Raw genomic sequence first — 17,545 nt, forward strand, 5'->3', positions numbered from 1 at the left:
CTTGGGCACCACAGACACCATTACCTGCACGTACGTGGATTTTGGTTCGTCCCCTCTTGCTGTCCAACTCTACTGTAGATGTGAGAAGCAGTCTCTCAAGGTGAGGCCCAGCAGCTAAACTAGTGACGCAGCCATTGAAGGGTTTTGGACATCCCCAGTGTGGACTCCAACAACAACTTCCCAGACCTCACCTGGTGGGCCCTACAACCTGCAGTGCCCAAGCTAGCTATTTTAAACGTGTCTATCTGCAAGATCCTTTGTCATTGCAACTAGTGACTTGAGAGCAGCCTGGGTGGGTTCGATCCCTCCCAGCTCCAGGTGCGTCTCACAGAGCTGTCTACTCATTTGGGCTTCCCCTGACATCAATGGAGAGAGGTAGGAACTGCCACAGGGCAATTTGTCACACCTCAGTTATGGGTCGGATGCAGTTACTTGGCTTCTGGAGGCAACTCTCTCTCTCTACAGGTTATAATAGGAGTCTAGACAACTACCTGCAGCCAGACACCTAATTCTGAGACAATTAAGTGAGAGGAAACCCACCCCATATGCCTGTTGACAGTGGCAGGCACTGATTTCAGCTAGGGGCCTTTGGTGTTGCTGGAACGCAATTAGTGAGATTCATAAATGTTGACAGGCCCAATTGTCCATGAGAAATGATTTATTTTTGTCTCTCTCACTCCCCAGAGTTGCACTCTCTTACATCACTTCCACTGCCGATACCACAGCAGTTAGTCTAAATGAATTCAAGGACAAAAAGCATTTAAATCAGTTAATAGGATGTTCCTAGATGTTGCTGTCATATGTATATCATACCATACATGATGTGTTTTAATGGGTAAAGAGTTTCTTCCTTTATTTTCAACCAGTTCCCTCTGGACCATCCTTAACCTCAAGGAGCAGTGAAAGCATAATTTCACTTGTCTTCAAGAGAAAGATCAGGAATCTGTGATACAGACTTGAGGCCATGACTCAGGAAAACAATCTTTGATCTGACTTTCAATTAAAGACCTCAAGACATAGTCCCCGTGAATGAAGTAGAACGGAATCAATCGTGGTAGAGCTAATGAGATAAAGATCGAACTCTTGGAGAGTTTTCAGTCAAAAATATTCTCATAGTTTCTGTACATGAGAGGCTTCCCTATATAAAGCCATTAAGTTTTTGCGTCTGGAATGGGTTCTTCAGGTTTCTGAAGGATTTCTTCATGTAAAAGCCACAAACCTCTGACAGCACCTTTCACACCAAACGCTCACTAAATTTCTCTTTCAGAAAACAGTAACAATAATATTTAAAAAAACAGGAATAAATACTACTTATACAAAAATCGAGTGACACCTTGTGCAGACATTTTCTGAGATTTTGAAGATTTTCCCAGAACTATAAGATTCTGAGAAGTGCTCAGATCTGGCTGAAGTCCACACCACTGAAGGAAGAGTAAAACTCCAATTGACTTCAAGAGGAACAGGATTTGGCCAAAAATGAGTACTTTTGAAAATCCCACACCATTATTTTTTATCAGAAATGTCTGAAGGGAATGTGGCAGATGCTCACAATTCAGAGTCACTTCAGGTGTAGATCCCAAATTTAACATAATGAACTTGATTAATTCCAAGAAAACATAATTAGAACATGTTTATAGGCATTAAGCCATTCTGATGAAAGAAATATTTTTCCAGCCTTATGAACAAGTCTTAACAGACTAGAGCAGGTTTAAAAGTCTCAATGTGATTAATGAATTGGATTGTAGTTCTATCCCTAAGCAGAACAGTAATTTAATTCACTGTTGAATAGTAAGAGGACAAAAATTAACTAAACATCTAGTAAACTTCAAGCGCAAAAATAAACTTAGTAGCCCTAAAGCTACTACTTGAAGTAGTTCTCCATTTAAGCCACGTTGTATACAAAGTGTGTGTAACTTAAATGGAAGACATCCCTTTAAGCTGAATTAATTACCCCAATAGATAAAGCCTTCAAACCTCAAGGAAGAAAACAGTATTTTTATATTAGAAGATCCAGGCTTCCCAGATGTTATTTCGCAAGTTTTAGCCTTACCTTCAACAGTCTTAAGAAACTGACAGCCTGCTTTAGGCATTCTTCCTTGAAATTGGAAACAGCACAGCAGTCCATCCAACACTACAAGGGAAAAGCTCTGTAAAGTCATTCCTAGCTTTAAAACACTGCTTTGCATCTGGTCATTCAAAGGAAGCAATGAGACTTAGAGGTTTTAAAGCCAGTGACTACAAAAACTGGTGAACGTAGCTTTCTGCGGTTGGCAGCAGGGAACAAAAGAACAGCTACACTCCAACTGACTTCAGGAATTCAGCCCAGACTCTGACAGAATCTCAGACCTTAAAAGAGAGGAATGGGAAGGAGAACAGTTGCATCCAAGCCATCCAAAGTGCTTTCTGACCCAGAAGGATTTCTTCAAGCTAGAATAACCATTCTGCAGTAGGCTTTGACAAACGTGCTTAAATAAACAAGATGCCCCCCCAAAAAAATTACACTTCACACCATTTTCTAGAAACAAAAGGACAACCCAGTTGGAAGAAAGACAGTCTGTTAGTTTGTCACATCTTATTGTCTTCAGCTCACAAAGTCCTCAGTAATTGGGAGGGATTCACAGAAGTTCAGTACATTCCTGATTTTTCTGTAACAGTGATAACAATGATCATGATATGCTTGGAAACTCTCACCACTTCACATGTTCAAAGCATTGTATAAACATCACTTAATAGCTGCTAAACACTGCTTTATTCAGGTCGTTCAGATATGCCTTTGAAGGGTACATAAGTACTTAGATCAAATTGTTTCACAATATACAGTCTATTTGTTCATTTTAATTAAGTTTTACCATGTTTACATACATGATACAAGGTAACAAAACATGATTGTACAAGTGCTAGGAAGGAGAGAAATCGCGGGGGCCCAAGGGGATATAACAAGCTGTAAGAGGAAAGGCAAATTAGGCAGATTATCAGACAGTGTTTCCTACTGACTAAGAACTGTAGAACTGTTTAACTGCACACTATGCTATATTTATGATGGTATACATATTAGCCAGAAGGATGCACGGGAAAGCTCAAGAAAGCAAATGATTTCAGACACAAGTCCCAGAAATGCCATGGAAATTTAGGATCTAGTCCAAAGGCCAAAGTCATTGGAAAGATTCCTACTGAATCCAAAGAGCTCTGGATCCCAGGTTTCCCAAGGGAACTTGTGAGGGTGTCATTTCTGGCTCAGTTTAAAGCAATAAAAACCTGTAGAAGAGAAGTCTGTGACACTTGCTCAGTGCAACCAGTCACTGAATTCTGCTCTTGCAGAACAAGCAATTAAGTAGCTGGCCTATCTCAGTCTCATTCTCCCTTTATTATATTTTCATTTGAACTGGGTTAGTTGCATTGCAGTTAAAGCAACAGCAGTAACAACTACCAATAAAATCATTTATTTCCAAATATTAGTCATAAAAGACTATTACAGCAGACAATGCAAACATCCCATGAACAACATGAATATTGCCCTCAAGTGCAGGCCTTAAATAAGGACACCAGGGTCACATTTGTCACAGAAAAGAACAGTTTTACTGCTGTCTTTTGTTTACCGTGGTCTTCCACATTTGGTGTCATTAAACATGAGAAAAAAAAGAGAAAGAAGCTTACATAATTATTAGAAATGACTGGAAACATCCAGGGATTGTGGTCTTCACCTTATTTTCTGGTTCTTCCCATGGCATATTTTTCAGAGCTGATCTTATTTAGAGACTAGACAGTTCTTCTCCAGAGATTTTGACCCCCTCAGCCCCTGGATTCCACCCCTCTGACCATCCCTAGATGGAAAAATCCATTCTCCAAATACAACAGTGTTTAACCACACTCAAAGATTTTTTTCCACCTTCCCTTCCAGCATTCCCTCTGATATTCCTACACTGAAATATCTTCCTGAACTCTTTTTTACTTATCTGTCTCACAAACACCTCAGACCTGCCTTCATGCACTTACCATGGGAGTTTCTGTAGGACATTCAACTTACTAAAATGTGTGGAATGTCTTGGTCCTACTAGTTAGAACATGATTTGGTCTTCATTCAAAGTTAAAGGCAAATATTTGTCTGGCAAGATGACTCTAAGCATTTACTACATGTTACTTATCCAGCTGAGTCTTGGCAGCTCTCCCTACCCTCACACAGACTGACTCCCCTTTAATTTTTTATGTTCAAATACACTGGTTCAAGTAAGACTTCATGCTTACTCTACTGCTGAGACTAGCAATACTAATGTTGCATGCTGACAGAATAGATATAATTCCCATTCATACCTTCACTGTCTGAAGAAGAAATGTCAGACCTTCCTACCCACAAAAAGAAATGCATTAAGGATTACAGCACACTCAGGCAGAACAGTAATGGAGCCCATATAAGTGCTTTGCTGGATAGGCAAGAGAGTGTGTCCTAAAATGGGATAATCTTCCATCTCACTCTCCATGAGGAGAGTACAACCATGTCCCTCTGCTGGATCTTACACAGAGTAACCAGCACTCGTGAGCATTTCATTCCATCCACCCTCGAGAAGGACACTGGTTGGCCCACTTCCAGCCATGCTGGATCACTGAAGCCCCCTGGCTGCGAGCCAGGCTGTGTCACATCCAGGGGCCCCGCACTGCATTTTTGGCTCATATGAGATTTTGTTTGCAGCCATGGCAGATGAAGTTTTCAAGCATATGATTCATCAGTGCTCTATGTCAAGCCTACTGCTCCCGAAAGCCTTCCCTTGCTCCTAAATTACATGCCAGCCAAGGCCAGAAGAGCACAACTGTCATTCAGAGGCCTGCATTCAGCCCAGCGAAAATTAGTTAGCAGGTATCATGAAGTCACGTCATTCCCTATGCTGTCAGCTGAGGAGGGGTTTTTATAGTTAAGTGCGATGACAACTGCACCCTATTTATACCAATGAACTTAGGCATATCAAAATAGTAACATCAAGAGGAATATCCTGAGCAAAAGTTTCACGCTGCTCAGTTTACATTTTAAAATAAATATTTCTTTAGCTTACAATTGATCACTGGCTAGAAACATCGGAGACTTGTTTTGGGGCTTTGACTCCAACCTGGAAATGGGAGAAGCCTGTGGCTTGGCTCATCCAGGGCTATGGAACTGAGCAGCAGCCTCACGCAGATGAAGGCTGCCATGCCCACACTCAGCATCCACAGCACCAGTGGGCATTTCACTGTCTCAAGAACAATTTGAGCAGAAAACAGCCAGTAAGGGAAGGACAACTGCAAGTTTGTCATTTGCACCATTCCTACAGCAATGAGCATAATTATTACTAATGGGCTGCCACGCCCTTGTCCCAAAAATTTTGGAGTGCCTTTTCAAGCCAGAATCTGTGCAGTTTCACCTGCGGAGAGCAGGACCTGATCTGGATGCTGATCATCCCTTTGTACAGGGGAATTTTAGGGGTGTATTTAGGCTGTGCTGAAATGAGAAGCAGCATTCCCCACCTCTCAGCTGTCACCCTCCATCCCTATGTGCTGCCCAAACAATTGAGTGTAGTTTCCAAGTTCATTTCATGTAACTGAATGGACAGATGCTGCAGCCTGGCAGGGTGAGAACACCGCTGCTGGTGGTCCCTAAAGGGCTGCCCACTGCTCAGCCCTTACTTGCTTCACACTGCAGGGAGAAACCAGAGGGCAGGTAAGGCTTGCCTCCATTTCTGAATCAAAATTCATCTTTTAACAGCTACATTCTCTCTTCCCTACCCAGTGATATTATTACCATAACTCAGCCTGCTCTCAAATCCCCCTTCCCACCAACTCCCACAACTTTGGAATGGTCTAGCAGTCACTCCACATTTTGCTGCATAGCCCTAATTACTACTCAGCCCTATAATTGATACGTTAAAGCCTATTAAAATATGGAGCTGAGCCACTGCTTTACAGTCATTGCACTTCTAATGCCAAAAATCACTCGTAGTTTGTTTCTGTGCTTCATTTCAGCTACTTTTAAATCAATGTCTCTCCCCAGGACCCGGATGATGCAAATGGGATTTAGTCTCAGAGTGTGAAACTTGCAGCCTACAGCACCAGAAAAATAAAGTGTTCTTACAAAGCCATTCAAATGGATTTCCCTCACTGATTGCTTCAGCCAAAAGTAAATTATAAGCCAGACATTATCAAAGAAAATCTCTGCAGCACATTCCAGTTCATTTCATTGTACAGAAGGGTTTGGACGCAGAGGTGCAGGCCTGCAGTCACATTTTCATATTCACAAGGCAAACTCACACACTAGAGCAACCATTATTTATAAGTGTACACTCTAGATATCACTTCTGCTATTTACTATGTCAGAGGATTCCTTCAGGACATTCTTGAAGGGATGAGCAGTTTGGCATGCCTATGAGAACGAAGCAGTGAAATCAAATAAAATCAAAGTCAGCAGAAATTACTACAAGACATAAACAGCCAGCAGATGGGCAGCCCCACTACAGGACTCCTCCAAAAGCTCTTACTTTCTTATGAGTGGAAGGGGCTGCTAAACACCGAGGTGAAACAGATGTTCTGGTGTATTATTTCCCAGAAACACCAGGTAACACAGAGAAGGCCAGGGGAACTTGTGAAAGGGCAAACCATAACAAGGAGAAAACTCACATGACAGGATTAATAGATCAGAAATTGATTAGCGAACAGCACTCTTGAAACCTAGGAAATAAAGGGTTTATCCAGGACATGCAAAATTCCACAAATACAGAAGAATTAAGTAAACTCTACCTATTTCAAGGTAATCGAATGCTCTGCAGCTAAGACCATGCTGGGAAAATGCAGCAAACCTAATAAAGATACCAGTCTGATTTAAAGAAATAGCTTGGCTAAAGTTTCCAAAGGCATCTCAGAAGTCACTGAGAGCTTCTGTTCAAGCATATGAACAGGCGTGCATTGGCTAAAAGGAACTTTTGTCATCATGGTTGTTTCTCCTACCTGAGTCTTTAAAGTAGACATTAAACACATAGAAATAAGCCTACATCCACATGGTATTTATCCCATAGCACAGAGACCTCATCTGAAGACAGCTGGATGCACCAGATAACACAGAGACATCATCCCAGACTGAAGAAATCTGGACTGACACCCACAATAGGTACAATTTCAGAGGAGCTCAGCCCTAACATAGGGTATCATTCAGGAGAACAGTACCACACTCAAGAGAGAGAGGGGACAAAGAGAAACTCATCTCTAAAACCCCTTATGGACTATCAGATAAGGTACCTGATACAGCACCAGCAATCCTGTTTAACACAACAGAAAGCACAACAATAACAGCAGAGCAGCAAGATCCCAGGCTACATTGAACAAGGACTTGCTGAAACACAACCACAGCATACACAGAACATACACAGAAATAAGGAAATGAAACTGCTTACCTACAGAAGGCTTCCAGTAGGCAGGGATCCACAGAGAGGTACCCTCATCTCCACTGCCAACCCTTAAATGAGGTCTGGGAAGGGGTGGATCCTGGCTCCACCCTTCTGGTCACTCAGCTGCATTGATTACACCTGAGCTCCCCTGGGTTGGCCCTGCCCTCGCACCAGGTGCTCCATCACCAGCACCTGTAAGTCTGGGCTTAACCCAATGGAACATTCTAAGTGACACAATGATGCCCGAATAAGCTCAGCCTCTTCTGATCCCATTACATTTCAGATGTGATCCTCTACAGCTGTAGTACATTTCCCAACTCTGCACATCGCACTCAAGTCTCTGATAAGGAAATGGCTACTTGTGCAACTCACACGTTTGGCTGTAACCAGTACGTTATGACAGTTTGGCTTCTGCTAAATTCTCCCTTCCCTTGGCACAGTTGGGACCGCACCCAACTCCTATCCCACCTCCCAAAAGAAGGAGGATTTTAATCCAGATCTGTGAGAAGGAATAGGCCTCTCCTGGTGTTTGTGGGTTTCAGCCCTGTTTTGTGAACGTTGCCATTGGTAGCATTTGAGCACCCAGCACCCAGGGAGCTCCCTGAGGAGGTGCCACCATCGCCACTGTCACACAGCAGCACTGCACCAGCCTCAGCCAAAGCCAACTTCGTGCACTGAAGGCACCAGATAAATACCAACCGGAATAGCAGGTGTTGTGTCTGCAACAGCCCCTGATGCAGTTCAAGGACCTTTAAGCTGCTGGGCAGAGTGGCCCTGGAAAATCCTCCGGCGGAGCGAGTTTCTCCCCAGGAGCTGTTGGATCGGCAGCGCAGGAGCTGTGCACTGCGGTGCAGCAATTTGTTCCAGTTCTGAGATATGCAAAGAGACTTTTCCATGATTATTTCCAAACCAGATGAGAACAAGTCTTTTCCTGCCATCGGAAATATATTCTACTAATGTAATACTGGTTTGGGGGGAGGAATAATGAAATAAATAAATAAATAAACCTCCTGTTAAGTCATGCCTAGGAAACATTGTGGAAACAATTTTTGTCATGTGAGTACTGGAGGATAGATGGGTGTTTTTAAGCAACAAGACGATCGTTGTGCTTAGCTCACTGTCTTTGTGCCCGGCAACTGGATTGTGCCTTTCAAAATTAGTATTAATAATAAAATGTCAAAGAGTGAAGGAAGTGCAGGTTCCTCTACATAGCTAGGTCCCTGTTTGGGAGCTTCTGAGCAAAGGGACAGCAGTTTCCACATCTCTTTGCTATTCAGACATGCTGCCAAGACAGCCAATATAAAGGAGCAGACATAGTAGTGCTTTTTGTGCTATTCATCTCCGGTCACTCTACATCGGGCAGACGCAGCTCATTCAGTTCATCAGGCCACCAAACAGAAGCCGAGTGCTGAAGGCATCCGGTCCCTGCTGCATTGGCTCAGGTTCTGCTCGTGATGAGGGTCTCCATAAACCGGTATTGGCCCTAGGAACCGCTCCACTCCAGAAATGTACATTCTTCTCTTCCAATTAGTGAAACAGAACCACATTGTCAAGGAAATGCTCGCAGTGATCTAATAGGTCAGTCCTATCTTTAACTTCTATCATTCAAAATAGAAGGAAATTATTTTCCAGTCATCTGAAAGTTCACATTGTGATTAAAATAAAGCAAAGTTCAGTAACCTTTCCTTTGCTTTGTGAGTTTTTCCTCTTATGAGTATTTAGAGAAATCAGATGTGACAATCCTGGACAATTAAAGTCTTTAATAAAGGTCAAAATTGTCTCCCAAAATAGAGAAAATGCAGTGTTTCCAAAAGAGCGCTAAATCTCTTCCAGTGGATTTTGAAATAATAATTAAAAAAAAAAAGAAGCCCTGTGTTTCTCTGCCAAGTGCCACCAAATAAGTCAGCAATACAGGCAGAAAGCTCGTTTACAGGCTGGGGCCATGCACCAGAAAGATAAGTTTCCCGATCTGAAAACGAATCTGAGTCATGTCTGCATTTTAGCATTTGTGAGGAGTACTTTTGTAATGCTGCTAATTCCCTGATTAGTCTGACAGGACTGGCTGTTGTGTTTTTTTCTGTTTTTTTTTTTTTTTTTTTTTAGATAAAGAGATTCTGTAACACAGCAGACATTACCACATTGTCTTTGTGCTGTTGTAACTGCAGCAGGGAAGAAATGCGGGTTGGGACTTTGAAGAGCACATCAGCCCTTCAGTTCCAGCTGAAGCTGAGCAGAGTTGGGCACCTACCCCATCCTGTGACCGTCGTCCTCCAGCTCTCCAGAATGCATAGCAGTGATTTCAGCCTTTTCTGGCACAGATTCCCAGGCTAACCTCACCTCTTACGTTAATAATATCAAGTTTTTCCTTCTCCAGCAGAGAGTGGGACTGGGATGAAGTTCAGCTCTGGCTTGTATGCCACTGCAGTCCTATTTTGAGAGCTCACAGGAGACTTTTCTCTTAGAAGAATCAAGAAAGTACTTTCAGCCTCCTGCTATTGTGCCCCTCACAGCAGGTGGAGGTGGGCTCTGCAGCTTCGTGCTTGTTTTCCATGCAGCATTTCCCAGTGCTGTTTCTATGCAGGATTAAGGGGTGGCGAGAGGGGGAGAGGGGAGAAGATCAGAAGGACAACCTATCTGCTGGTGCTTTGGAAGGGTCATTTCAGTGTTGGCTTCTTGAAATGTAATGGTCTTGTGCATCAGAGCACTTCCATGAAGAACAAGCTGAAGGACACACTGGGGGAATGAGGGAACGGGAGACACAACTTTCTTTTACTGTTAACATTCTGTGGCTTTGCTCCTGGATAAAACAACATGATTTTAGCAGAAATGCTCAACTCTGAGTCAGCAGCAGCTCTGTCCTCGGGGCACACCATCATGCCATGTCCTGGTAGTGGAGGTGAGGCTGACACAACTGGGGAGAAATGGAAATTTAGAACAAAAGACACAGGAAGACCTATTCTGACACATGGGAAGCTTAAACCAGCGTTTGGCCCAACTGCCAGCTCTGGCCTCCAAACACTGCTTATTGCTACAGCTTTCTAAAACTCTATGGCCACTAAGGACATTAAGCCACAGGGCATCCCCATTGCAACACATACGCTCTGATGCAAGGGGCTTATTTCAGGCTGCAACCATTTTCACTCTGTTTACTGCTGTCATCGTTAACCACTTCCATTAGGGCAGCAGGAGGAGACCAGGGCCCCACCGTGCTGTTGGAATGCCTTGGAGGAGATGGCTGTTCTGCCAAAGGACAAGCCCAAATGACGAGTGGGCAAGAGAAGGAGTTTATCAAGTTCTCCTAATTAATCGTCCCTGTAATGTAAAATCCATCAAATTACTCCTGCTCTGGTTATTAGGTAACCAACCAGCTGACTGCACCTACAGCCACACAGTTCACGCTGAACACAGTTACCGAAGCCAAAATTTGCCTGAGTGCTCTTCTATGTCTAATTCGTTTATGGCAACCTGCTTGATGGCAAACTCGTTTAGAGCAAAACCTGCAAAGTTTCTGTTTACACAGTAGAGACCAAAAGGGATGCATTTATGTAGGGACTTAGCAATGATTTCATCATCAATATTAATTGCAGTTTTGGAGTAGATGGGGATGTCCGAGGTCATTGCGGTTATTGTCATTGTCAGCAGCTCCTTTGGGCACAACACAGCATTACTGCTGTTTTGTTTCCTGCTGCTCTACCTGACTGTCCCAGGAGTATTCTTCATTATATGTTTTTCACTCTGTGGCCTAGATATTGCAGGGGAAAAGCTACATCATTTTTTTTTAAGATGTTAACTTTTCTGCTCTGACTGGAACACAAAACATAGGCAAGCTATCATTCAGTAGGACACCAATGAATTCATCCTCTGCATAAGTATTTTTGGAAATATTTTTGGCTCAGCAGGGAATCGGAAATGGACAAGGGAAACATATCAAACCATTCAAATCACCTGAGAGATAAACAGGCCATGCAAACAGAATCCAATTGGTTAATCACCTCTTTCAGCTTTGGAGAAAGCTCTCAAACAATCCATTCTTTTCATTATCTTATAAATCTTTCTTTAATACAACTTTTCTTTATATAAATTGTTTTTATTGGGTCAATGAGAATTTAGCCATAGACTTTAAAAAAAAGACAATCAGACCGAAATAGACTGAAGCGTCAGGACACGCAGCAATGGCTTGCCTTGAAAATACCAGCTTTATGTGACACACACAAAAAAGTTTATTTTCAACTAGATGATGTCAATGCAAAAATGCAAAGAAGAAATACCAAGAAAATATTTTGACGGAAGCAGACCCCTGAGAAGATGAAAGTGCTGCATATTAGAAAAATGATTAGGGTTGGCACAAAATAGGGAATTATAAATATAGGTCAGTGTTTTTCAGCCTCTTCTGCACTATGCCCCCATACTCTAAGACAGAAGTGTTTGAGATGCTTTTTATGTAGTCAAGAAAAGAAGGGCAGTCACCTGCTCTCCAGGGACTGAGAAACATTCTGATCGTGTCAGATCTCAGATAGAAGAAACTGTAGAAGAACCACTAGGAAATCTCAGTGTAGATGGGAACAATAGTGCATGGCTTTTTTTGAAGGCCTTACATTGGTAATTTAGCAATAATCTAGCATGAAAGCTGAAATAATTATTGCCAAAAAAAAAAAAATGTTAATACCAGAAAATAGGCCCCTAAGTCATTTAGATGTCTTGGGAAATGCTAATCTCAGATCTCAAGACCTACTCTCAAAAGAGGCCTGGAAGTCAGGACTGTCTTGCTGAAAAGATGGCCAGCAGCTGAGAACAGCTCAACTCTGTGCCGGGGCTCAGATTTCAAAGTCAATGAGAATCCGCCTTCCGAGTACCTGTGCCACTCCAAATAATGTCATCAGTCACCTAAAGCAATTAGGAGCCTACATGCCAATTATCACCAAAGCAACCAAGTCATCCGAGTGTGTTTGAAAGTTTTGTCTCAGTGGCTTCTCCTGTTTCCCTGCCTTGGTGCAGAGGAGCTGCTGACCTGCACCCTCTGCAGGACCCTCTCATTCCATTTGGCAAGTGGCTCCAAAACCAGCTCAATCCAGCAGCTGTTCACATGTGAATTTGCTGCTATTAGCCTGCTGATAGATGACGAGGTTGACTTAGTCACCAGCAGAACTACAAATATGTTTATAGGAACTCCTATCCCCTGACCAAATGTTGAACTCATTGGGAAACGTGCCCGCTGTGCTTTGTTGAAAATGTGAATCAGGCACTTGTTGCCAACGCATATTCTTCTTTGTCAATCACATCTCGTGGTCTCCTGTCTGCCTGCAGCTCCATGCCTACTGGCAGGGCTGCAGCACTGATGGCCGCTTGGTTTTCCCTTTCTGCCTCTGGCTTTGGTCCAGGCGAGGGAGTGGGGGTTTAGCTGGAGAGTGTCACTGACACTGACATCTTTCTCTGACCACCTCAGCTGAGGGGAAGATGACCGTGAAACCACTCAGTTACTTAGCTCAGATTTCATTTTGGTCCTGGCCTCACATATGTTTCCCTTGTTTCTTGCAGCAGACATGGAAGGCTTTAAGTCAGAAAGCTGAAGAAACCATAGGCTGGTTAATTTTATGGGATTTTGTGTCAGCCTGTTCAGCATGTTCACATATAAACCAGGTTCTCCTCAGTGGTCTTACCCAAGTAACTAAAGCATCCTGTGAGTATAAAAGGAGCCCTGCAAGGCACTCTACCTTGAGAAAAAGGATTTGGATTTTCACCACCCAGAACTAATAGCATGTTTATCATTCAAATGTCACAGTTTCTTCCTATACAGGAGAAGGACCATAAATACAACATGTATCTTCTTGCCTTTGGGTGCCAGTGCCACCTTGCCTCATCTCACCCAGTTAGAGACACAGCAGCACTGCAATTCCAGGGAGATTGAGGATGAGTTTGCATGAAGCCAAAGCACTTGGACAAAATCAGCAAATAACTTGTTTAGGAGAGATGCCACCTTTGCACGTCTTTCTGCAGACACATACCAGTTGCAAACTGGTCCATCTTGACTCTCCTTCTGGGGGAAGAAGGGTGCTGAAGGGGTTCGCTGTTTCAACCAAACTGGGAACTAAATCTCAAATCCCCTGCAAGAAGGAGGTGCTGTGCCAGCACTTATGGTGCAGCGCTTTACTGGCCTGCCCACCATTCTGCAGGACACCAATGGGACTGTCTTCGCTGCAGGTTTCTCAGTTGTGTCTCCAGATTATCAAGCAACAAGAAAACAGAAAAGCTCATCAAAATGCTAGCAGGCCCTCACCCCCATACATGAGACAAAAAGAACTTCTGTGCACACAATGTATTTTTTTTCTTGTATCCAACTCAGACAGCCAAGCACAGAGCAAATTTTCTGTCTGGGCAGACTTGGGTGGGCTGTGTCTCCTCCCAAAGAGGGAAATGTTTGTTGAGGAACTGACCTTCATGGTTTGTCTAAGTGGTGTTTGAGTGAACATGACCTGGAGATGGCTGGAAACCAATTCAGTGACTTATCAGGCAGCACTAGTGAGAGCCAGGATGCTCCCTTCCCCATAACACGATTCAAGGAGACGGCTTAAAACCAGGCATTTCTCTTACTTGACTCATTGTCATTCCAAGGAACACAGCTGGTATTTGTTTCATCCTGCAGCCTGGGTCTGTGGGGAGCACCCTGCCCAAATGTCCCCACCAGGCACCTGGGCAGCTCCTCTGCGCCCACCTGGGTGGGGGCTCTCCTGCACCATTGCTTGCGAACATCGCCTCAGGCTGCCTGATCTCCTCCAGGGCATGCTAGAGATTTGGGCCCTGACCTCTAGACTTCAGCTACACCCCAGGAGCTACCAGGTGAGGGTCTTCCCCTCACTCACTTTTCTCCCTCCCTCTGCTGCTCTACCACTGCTGAGCCATATCAGCACGAACAAGGTGAGGAAGGAGGCCACTGCCTGACCAGTGCTGGTACCTCCTGTTAGCGAACAGGTGGTGAGATCTCACACCACTTGGATGCAATTCACCAAGAGATATCTGTCAGCTTTCTGAAGGCTGTGGGCAATGCTGAATTGAAGGCCCTTCTCTCATTGATTTTTAAGGAGCATTTCTCCCTGGGATCCATGATATGGCTGAACAGGTTTTCTAATTCATGTCTAGTCAGAATCAGAAGAGAAACCTAAGCAAATATGAATAAATCATGGTCAGCACACTTAGCTGGCCTTTGGACTGTTAATGATGCTCTGTTTTTCTGTGACATTCACTCATCCATGATGTGCCTTTGTGTTACAACTGAGCCTCCCTATTCTGCGCTACTGCCGCACAGCCTCTCTGGTGGATTTGTATAATTCATATCAGTGAAGTTTTCATGTGTGCTAATACACAAGGCAGCGAGGGAGAAGAAAGAAAGTTTGCTTGGGGGGAGGAAATACCATCGGCATCAGACTTAGGCGTCTTGCTTAATGGCTTTCCTGGAATATATCCATCTTGCCAATAGGAGATAGCAGCTCCAGTAACACCATCTCATTCACACAGAATATGGGAGTGCGCACTGTGGGGAAGATGAATCCTTCGAGCTACCTTTTGAAATGTAATAGGACCGCCAGCTCACTCAGCTGTGCTGCCTGTTACCGATTTAACAGTAGAAGAATGAAACGCATCGCTGTACCTTTTTCCACTGCAGTAAATACTTTATCTGCAGCTACCAGGCTAACAACACCATGTACTTTATCCCGCTCCCCGTAGGGTGCCCACCAAGAGCTCCCAGCCACCCCTTTGCTGACATCTCACAGGGCAATACCCCAGCACCAGCACTGCTCCCCCAGCCAGCACGAGGGGCTGGGGAGGGCCAAAAGTCTCAGCTTTGCAGTTCCCAGCTCCCCCTTCTAGAGGAGCCCACCTGGGACACGAAGCCAAGTGACCCCACAGGTAAAAGCAGCAGCCATGGGAGGAGGCATAGCCATGGTCTCCTGCCAGCTCCCCAGCCTGAAGTCCCAGTTTGCTCTTCCTGTTTGCACTGACGCTGGGGGGTCCATTCTATTCTGCACCTTCATATTCACTCAGGCCCACCTCCCCCCTTCCGTCACTCTCTTCATTTGTGGGTTTTTTTTATTTTTTTCCCTCTTCTAATCTTTCCTCTCTCTCCATCAGTTTTAACACCTTCACATATTCTCTTACACATCTTTTCCACCATTGTTCCTTCCCATTTCACCCATACTATCCTTTCCCATACTTAGCCCCAAGGCTTGTCCTCTCACTGAAGCTCTTATACACAGGAAAGAATGATCGGGCTGATCAAATAAAATGAAAATTCAGCTTATACACGTATTTTCTCTTTCTCCTTTCTGTCCCTTTCTTCTCCCCACGCTGTAAGTTGTGGGGGCAGAGACATGACTCTCCTGCAGATCTGCTGGCGTGCATTGCACATTATTGTTCTACTGAGCTGCGAATCTGCCCAGTGCCGTAGTAGTGTAGTGATCAGGTGGTTTCAGCAAGGGATACAGAGGACAGATATATTTGCCTTGTTTCCTGGAAACCTGAAAACCAAAAAACCTGTTTAGTTGAAAATGGTTGGACATTTTTTGCTCTTGGAACTGGAGGACGGAAAGAATTCCAAACAAAAAAATATCAGTTTTCTAACAAAAAAAAACCAAAGCAAAACAAAACATGGAAATGTAACTAAACCAGTTACTAATAAAAATGTCCAGCTAACAATCCAGTTTCCATCTTGGTGGAAAAATTTCAAGCAGCCTTAGCACAGTATTTTGTATAATTGAAAATTAGTTGACAGTATTATGTTTATTCCCTGAGTTATTTATGTGTGGAAAAGCAAATCCTCTGTGATTTACTCTTAACATGAAAGATTTTTCTGAGATTCGTCACTATAATCACCCTTTCTGATTAAAATAAATAAGTAAATAAATCATTGTAAGTCAGTAAAAAATCAGAACATGAATTATGAGGTCCTGATTGTTCATTAGACTCCTAGTAACGAATTCTTCCCAAATGCATGATTTTCCTGGTGTAATAAAGCTTCATATAGTTGTTTTAAATGTGTCAGGTCTCGGCCCAGTCTCAACCCCTTAAAAAATCTTGAGAAAATCTCATTTCACAGTTTCCCATAAAACCAGGTGCAAAACAGCTGCTATGGGCATGGAAGGATTCCTGAAGTACTTCATTGGTATCAGTAGCCAGTGAAAAACCATGAAATTGAAGGGATTTTGATAGGTACATACACAATCCTTCAAGAAGGTGCCATGGAGGATAGCATGGCTGAGCTAGTGTTTCCCACATTTGAAGAAAGGACATTCACGCGGTCTAGTTTTCCAGATTCTGTGAAATTTTTCAGGAGTGGCTTCATTTGACTCTGCGTTATGGTTAAAAACACCCTCAGTTTGCTCCATGGTGATAATATGGGTGACTGCACTGGTATGCCAAAGCTTGCTGTGACATCCACTGGAGAAAGGAGCTTTCTCATCTTCCCTAAAGACTCTCTCAAAGATAAATGGCTTTGACCATTTCTTGTAATGTTCGTGGGTTGTTGCTACCTTACTATACAGAGTCCACTGAATTTCTGGTTCATGTATGTTAACAAAGTCTTTAGGGGGGAAATTTTGCTTATTACTCAATCCAAAGCCAATTAAAGATGAACTCTTTCCATCATTCAGCTCTTTTGTTAGAACTCCACTGAACTACTTAGCATTCATCACTGATTTAAAAATACATATTTCTTGACTGCTGGTTAGGCATTCCATTCACTATCTACAGTATTTGAGGAGGACATAATGATACATTCATAAAAGTGAAAACAGCGGATTAAATGTTGGTACTCGATGAATGACAGTTCCCTTACCACTCCTACTTCAAATGTTTGTTTTAAAGAATAATACTGAGAAAATTACAGCAGCTTCAAGAAGACTGGTCACCCACTAAGACAAATTTTTGACTCCAGTGTATTGCAAAGGATGCTCTCCAGGGCCAGGGAGGAGATAACCATTCTGGCCTTAGGGCTGATACCAGTGACATCCCTATGGTGAGGAAAGTATTCAATTTTCATCATTTGCTTTAAAAAGTACCATTTTGTTTTAGCAAATGGGAACATAAATGAAAGATATTTCTGTGTGCACTACTTACTTGAATATTTCCCAGTGTTTTTATATCTCAGTTCTCTA

The 17,545-nt window shown here is 43.3% G+C and overlaps 1 protein-coding gene across 1 annotated transcript in view; it reads right to left on the reverse strand.

The window, feature by feature from the left end:
• PDGFA (platelet derived growth factor subunit A) overlaps nucleotides 1-17,545 on the reverse strand; it is a 114,665-nt gene that overhangs the window by 45,132 nt on the left and 51,988 nt on the right. The gene's annotated exons all lie outside the window — the stretch shown is intronic.

Source organism: Numida meleagris, chromosome 13 (assembly GCF_002078875.1).
Source record: "Numida meleagris isolate 19003 breed g44 Domestic line chromosome 13, NumMel1.0, whole genome shotgun sequence".
In the NCBI taxonomy this organism is placed as follows: domain Eukaryota; kingdom Metazoa; phylum Chordata; class Aves; order Galliformes; family Numididae; genus Numida; species Numida meleagris.